Source organism: Molothrus aeneus, chromosome 5 (assembly GCF_037042795.1).
Source record: "Molothrus aeneus isolate 106 chromosome 5, BPBGC_Maene_1.0, whole genome shotgun sequence".
Lineage (NCBI taxonomy): Eukaryota > Metazoa > Chordata > Aves > Passeriformes > Icteridae > Molothrus > Molothrus aeneus.
In genome coordinates, this window is record NC_089650.1 from 22,498,864 (window position 1) to 22,506,700 (window position 7,837).

The following is a 7,837-nucleotide window of genomic DNA, read 5'->3' on the forward strand; positions in this document are numbered from 1 at the left end:
CACGCCTTGCCTTAAAAAAGCTAACTCTCTGTCTTACTCACTCTTTTAGATTTGCAAACCTTTCCTGCTAGTTTAGATGTTTCGTTTGAGGCACTGGTTCCTCAAATACCAGCATGTGAGTAGAACCTTAATGAACTATGTAGCTCCAATGGCCTTGAGAGGACAATCCATGTGAATAAATAAATCAGAAGTGGAATGGACACCATGGGATTTTGCAGAGATGGAAAAGGTTTCTGGTTTACATTGTGATTTGATTGGAAGAATAAGACATTACAAAGGACTGTATTCCAGGATGGAGTGGTATCTCCCTCGCAAAAGAATTTTAGCTGTAGGCTTGAAGTTTTTCAGGGTGCTAAGGTCATTGTGATGCAGATGGATTGATTAAATAATCTTTGGAGGCTTCCTCTAACTGTGCTTATTCTGATTCCCCATGGTGAAATGGGGAAAAAGATAAATTGAAGCAAAGAACAATTGCTTTAGTCTTCTCATTTCCATGAGTGAAACCAAAGTGCAGTGTGGTTTAACTGTATTGTTTCAAATGATTTTTTTTTTCTTTAAAACATATTAAAAATATCCTTGACTCCAAGATCACTTTCATCTGTGTGAAGCACTCTCTGCACAGATTAATTTTAGGTCCTCAAATTTTTTCATTACCAAAACAGAATGTCTCCCACTGTCTTTGTGCTGATTCCAGTATCAACAAGGATCTCCTGTGCTGTAGATTTGCATCTGTAGGAATGACTCCAAGGACCCAACTTTATAGTGTGCTGAAATAAGACCTATTTTGAACTATGAATCCAGCCATGGCTATGTTGAGCTTAGCACAGTTTGGTCTGTTCCTGGACTTAGGTTTGTACCCTGCATTGCGCTCCCTACTGCTGGAGTGAGATTCCTAGCAACACCCAATTAAAACAAGCACTGATTGTTTACTCCCCATCACTGCCACTGCTTTGACTGCAGTGTAAACGCACCACTAATGACTTGGCCGATGGGAGGGGAAAATGATGTGTCAGAGCCAAGTACAGAACTAGGAATTTGGGCCACCAGCCAGGTGGTTAGATCACAGTGTGTGCCTCTAATGAAACACATTGATTTGTGACTCTTACAATAACATTTTTAGGAAATCGCTTCACTGGGTATTTATTTTTGTGTTGGAGCAGCCTGGTCAGGTTGGAAAACTAAAGCAGACACTGTTTACAGAGCAAGAGTAAAATTTTAGGAGTGAGATTAATTAATCATTGGAATAACTTTTCTAAGGATGTGATGGGTTCTCCATCATATTCTGCTGCACAGTCAATACCAGGTAGTTGTATAAAATATGTGCTATAGCTCTGGTAGGAGTTCTGTGTATCACTAGAGGTGATTATCCAAAGTTATTTGGGCTCTGTTACATGTGAGAGGAGACTATGTTGTTGCAATGGTTCCTCTTGATGATAAAAAGCCCCAGGAGTTTGTGGTAGTCTTTGAGTCTGAGTGTTTGTGATTCTAAGTAGTAACAGACTGAGATCTTGTCAGTGGTAGATTTAAAAGTAGCAACAATTTTCATAGAGGGGACTACCAAATTACAAAGGCTCATTCTGCAGAAGTGGACAGTGGACGCCCTGCCAATCTAGTGGCTGATATACTGTGCTGTGATGATTTAGCGAGCTCAGAAAGAATTAAACCATCAATAAAATGACAGACTTGGTGCATTTCAAAGCGTCTGCTCAGATCTCATGGAATTTCCTGGCTACTACATGCTCAGTCAGACAGAAAGACATGGGGGCAAATCCATGATCACCTTGTAGTATTTCACTGGATGCCTCAGAAGAGCAGATGGGAATAGTGAGCAGTAGATAAGGTAAGCATTTGTCTGCTTGGAGTTTTGTACAGACCCTTTTCTGAACTGGCACCTCTTTAATATCCTTATAGATCTATGTGTAAATTTGAGGTTTTCTTGTCTGTTTACAGTTTATGGTTAGCTAAGTTACATAAATGCTATTTTTTTTCTGTGTGCTCTGGTGAACACATACTAGAGTTTAAGTACTCTGTGAAAAGCAACCACCTAGCCTTATATATAATATATAGTCTTGTATTTCCTATCCAGAAATTGAGACACTAGAATCTCAAGTGAGTCCTCAAAGTCTTTGTTGATGCATCTGATTTTTTTTCCTTTTCATGTCTGCTTTCTGTGTGGTTTTTGAGTGTCTGACAACCATAAAGATTAGGAAAAAAATCCAGCCAACTAAGACTTGTTTTGAGAAAAAAAAGAAGGGGGGGAAAAAAAAGTAGTTAGGTCCAAACTGACTGACTGGTTTGTCCATCTTTAAGATGCATTTACTTAGTCCAGTTCAATCTTTGTTTATGCCACAGTCTCAGTGTCTATCAATATAAGCTGATCATCTTAGAAACAGAATTCACCTTTAAATATGCTTAGACTAGAAAAAAATATGCCTGGTGAGGTCATTTTCAGAGCAAGAGTTAATGCATCATGCAAACAGCTAAATAAAGGTTACAATCTGAGTGGAATTATTCAGAGCTCAGGGAGAAATCTGGCATTTGCAGTCTGTCACTGGGTTTGAGAAGTCTGGCTCTCTCCATGTCACTGTCACTCGGGAGACATCCTGCTTTCTGCGCGGCAGTGAGGGAGGGGACTGCGGCTCCAAGTGATCTTCCTGTAAAAACGGCAAAAACAGGAGCGGTGGGAAGTGTCATGTGCGAGGAATGTGTGGAATGAGGGGTGAGTATGAACCTGTCTTTGTCCAGTTTTCACAGAGCGATTCCATGGGTGTAAATAGCCACCCTTCCTGCTCTCCCTTCCTCTCCAGGTCAGCTGAAGAGCCAATGTCAGGATGGCAAATGGTCCCTGATACCCCTGGAGCATCGCTGCATGGGGGGCTGTGGGGAGTCCTGTGCCTCCTGGGACCCACCAGTTAAATACTGCAAGTTTTGGGCCCTATCTGGCAAAGTCTCCTCAACCTTCTTTTCCACCAACATCCCTGGGAGTTGAATTTGTCACTTTAGGGCAGGATATACCCAAGCCAGGGATAGAGCCAGGATAAAAATGCATCACTTGTCAATGCCCAGGCTTCTTTAGAGTTGACAATCTCCACAGTGATGCTGTGCGACGATTTGGGGGATTTTTTCATTTTGTTTTCTTGTTTTGTTTCTATAAGTCAGGCATTTGGCTGATTGCACAGGAAATCAACTGCTATGGGCAGTCACTTCAATGGGCGAATTTTAAACGAGTCACCAGGGACTGGCTGCTGCTGAGTTCAAAGAGAAAGAGGCATCCAAAAACTCTAGCCAAGCTAAATGATGGTGGGAAATATCAGATACAAAGAGGAGAAAACTGAAGGCACAGCAGGGTGAAAGACAGATACAGTTGATTTTCCTGTCTGTAATAGGTCAGATTGAGGTGAGGTTAATATAGAAAATTTAAAAAAAACAGCCAACCAAAATCCAAACCAAAACCAGATAAAATCCCTGTAATTTTGCAAAGGGGAGTTTGTTGAACATCAGGAAACATGCTCTGGTGTTGGTGTTCTATGAGTTGGATGCAATAATCTGGGGAAATTTAATGTGATACTTGACAAAATATTGTGAAAAGTGTTGGACAGAATAGTTTCATGCAGGGTAGAAGGTGAGCAAAAGCCAAGCTCCTGCAATCGTTCCTCTTTTTTTTCTTTTCCCAGTGATTTCAAGTGTTCCCATACTCAGATAATTCCAAGGGACAGATCCACGGCCCATTTCAGAGTCAAGGTAAAGAGTTTGTATTCATAAAAATGTTGCAAAAAAAAAAAAAGAAGGGGACGGGGGGAGGAATTTCAAGGGAAGGAATAGCAGTCTAAACTTCGGTGTTGCTTTCCCCCAGCATACATGTGAGCAGCAGAGTCCCAAAAAGAAGACTAGAGAAAGATTGCCATCTTCTGGAAGGATAAATATCTGCCATTATTCAGAATACTAAATCTGCTATAAGCATATTTTTTAAACCATAGCATATTTGTGATCAATTTCTCAACATGAATTCTTATTCATATTAAACCAATTCAGTTTAATTTCATCAATATATATGCCATGAACTCAGCTTTAGAAACGGACAAAGAATCTTGGGTTTTAATCATACTCTAACCAAGCTTAAAATTAGGAAGGTGTTAAGGATTATCAGTAGAGATGGACTTTATTTATTCTTGAGCTCGTAAACCAGGTTTTGTTTCTTTTTTTTTTTTTAACTGAACATTTAGAAGTTAAATTTAAGGTGTCCAGATGTGGATAGACTGCAAAAAAGAAAGCAAAAAACCACTCTCCTTTTAAATAGCATCAGCTGTTGTTCTACCTACTCCAGTAAATTAAGTACATCTGTTTCAAACAGAACCTCTTTATTAATCAAAAACCTGCAGGCAGTCCATGGAGCACAGGGACATTCAGCATTGCTTTCAGTTAGTCCGTCTTAGAAACGCTTATCTACATTAGAGGAGTTTATGCAGCGACTGGGATTAAAATAACCCCAGAGCTACTGCCCATTCTGCTCAGGGCAGGGAGGGTCAGGAGCCCGGCATGGCACAGCCCATGTGCTGCCCGTGAACTCCTCCGTCTGCTGCCCGTGCTGTGTGGGGCTGTCACAGGCTGTGCTGTCACCCAGAGCTATTCCTGCACTGCTCCAGCCTCTGCGCTCTGGGCTGGACACAGGGGATGACAATGGATGCACCACTGGTTTCCTCTGTCTTGGCAGAGCAGCATGCAGGGAATCTGCCTTGTTCCTTCCCAGTGGTGGTACGAGCTTCACCCGCTCGGCACTGGGCTAAGCGCTTGTGGGGAGGACAAGATGTGTCTTCCTTTGGGATGTTCCCCTCCCTGATGTTCTCCTCCCTTGCAGTGTGATTCAGTGCTGCTCTGCTCCACAGCTTCGAGTACCTTCTCATGAGACGTGGTGACATTCTTACTTTTCATGGGTTTGATACCACACAGGTATTTTGAGAACCTTTAAAGTTTTAGGACAAGTGCTCAGAGCTGACTTTGTGTCAATGTGAGTCTCTGTCTCTTCTTAGTAGGTTCCCAAATTCATCCAATGTGAACCAGCTGGGATTCCCAGTGACCTTCACATTTTGGTAAAAGCTGCCACTACAAGTGACACTGACAATCTACCTCATTGTCCTATGCTTTGACTATTGGTTTGACTTGCTGCTGTTTCAAACACCTCCTTTGTGGTAGTGATGCCATGGTGTCAGTCTGCCACTCAGCAGCTCTTCTGCTAAGGGGCTCCTTTTGGCATCAAAATTTCCAGAGCTGCATTAGTATCTCTTCAGGGACTGAAATCCTCAGTCCTCAGAGCAGATGCAGTTGCATAAACTTTCCTCTCCCCATTTATTTTATTCTGCCCTTTCTGCAACTCCTGGGTGTGGCCAGGAAGATATCCTAGGATGCTTTTGGTCTTTGCCATTACACTGAGACAGTGCACAGTGCAAGGGGTGACCTGATGCCAAGGGTGCTGGCAGTTTCCCAGCTAAGGTCACTCCTCCCCTGTAGCACTGGCCAAAGCTGCCATCTTCCTCCATACAAGGTCCCAAATAGCTACCATGTGGGGATGGCTGGAATCTTTCAGTGTTTTAAAGAAACTTTCTACTCAGTTAATACAGGTCACTCTTCTGCACTTAATCCCAACCCGCTGCACCAATCACTTCCCATATAATCTCCCAGAACAGCTGTGCTCTGATTGCATTGTGGATTACAAAATGACCATTTTCCACAAAACAGCTGCTGATCAAAGGGATAGCATTTAATAATCACTGGTGAGGAGAAGGAGGAGGGGACCAGACAAAGGAGGAAGGGATTTTGCAGCAATTGGGTTTCTTGGGGGATATAGAGATGAACAAAACAGCAGACAAAGTGTGAGTCCCACTTCTGTGCTGTTCATCCAAATTAACAGGACTTCAAAGACTTGCTGCTAAGGTAAATTCAACTATCATTCCTTTTTGGGGCTATCTAGACATTATGGTTGGTTTCTATCAGTGAGTGCTTGGTTTTTGTGAAGGGAAGCTTTTCTAACAATGTTTTCAGGAAGTAGTTTAGATTTGCTTCTCATTCCATATGTCTTCTGCATCCTTGATCCACTTCCTACTTCTGACTCATTTGTTTCTTGTACTTTTTATGTCTTTTCCTTAACACTCTTCCTGAAATTATACGGCCTTTCAACTACTGTCATAAATCAACTGGAGAGAATATTTTTCTCACTACTGAAGATTTAAATTAGAAAGATGATTTTTGTAAATATTGTGAGTGTAATTTTTTTTTGGTTAAATAAAAGCATTAGCAACCCAAAACCCGATGACAGAAAATCTTATAATTAAGCATTGATAAAAAACTGAAAAACTTTGTGTGCTGAAGGTTTCAATTTTCAGGTGAAAAACTGTGGTTTTGAGAAGAGCAATTTTGTCTGCAATTTCCTTTTCAGTCATAAGCCAAATTTTCCACTAAAAACTTTCAGTGAGAAGTTTGCCACTAATCTTAGCCAGGAACTCTTCCTAGTAGGTGTCTTCTCTGTGAAAATGGTGATATTCAATATGCCTTCAAATCATGAAAGCCATTAGTTATGGCATCACTAAGATGTTACCATCTCCAGGGTGCAAAAAGAAATGTCCTGCTGAAGAGACAAAGGAGCCAGAGTACGAAACAACACAGGAAAATTTCAGGAGCCAAGTATTTTCTTGCTTTCAATGAGGGTTTTCAGGGTCAGGCACTGCTTTCTCAGTATGGTGAGATGCTAATAAGATCCTGCTTTTCAAGAGGAGCTTCTGCACTGTCTTTGTTGACTGTGTTTCCAAGCTTGCTGGGTAGCAGAAAAAATTGGTTCTAATTGGTTTATGTGTGGTGCAGTCACAGACAATGCAAAGCTGGGTCTGTATTGTTTATTTATAGTGATGTCCACAGAATGGTTTTTCTCACACGTTCAGCCTTGGGTGAGTCAGCCAAAGTTAAGTGAAGAGGACCCGCAGCAGGCAGTGTCTGTACAAGCTGAATCTATTCATGGGTAAATAGATTTTCAGAGTCATAAATAGGAAAGGGTGGGAGTATCTAGATGAAGTTGTGCCAAACATAGGGAGTGCCACGTGGGAAGAGACATGCATTGATTACATGAAAGTTGATGTGTGGGTAGATGACATCTAATCAATCTATGGAGTGATATTTTGGGGTTCTCAGGAGTCAGTGCAGGGTTTTGCAGGAACCCTAAAGTCTTCATCTTTCCTCTGAGTGAGAAAGTCCCTGATTCACAAACTGCTTTCTGAATTACTTTAAGTGATGAGATGAAATCAGTAAGAATGTTTGTGGCAACATTCACCCTTATAGGGAAAAAACCTTTGGCACTTTGTGTGAAAGCAAAGACGCTGCCATCCCATCACCCTACCAAATTTCTGATGTGCAGATGAGAGCTCAGGTGGAAGGTGCTGCTCTGTGGCTTGTACTTAAGATACCAGGTCTGGGTAGCTGGGTGTTCTCTCTGAGCCGGTCACTGCTTTGATGTGTGACCTTCAGCGATTTGGGAACATTTTCCTGCCTTTTCCCACTGAGAAATCACTATACACTCTGCCTCCCTAGGTGCAGTAATGAGCTGCTTGAAAAAGTGTTTTGGGACACTTGGCAACAAGATTTCTCATTTAATTGGAGAGAGCATTTGTATTTCGTGTAAAGGCAACACATGGTATTGAGGGAAGTTGGTTAACAGTTTCTCCCTGTCATCTCTGAGACGGATGAATGTGATGTTCCCTTCGTTTTGCTCACGTGCTCAGACACCTCAACGCGCTCAGCCCTGCTATGTCACCCTCTCTTCCCCAGTACAGATATTCAGAATACTTTGCTGAAT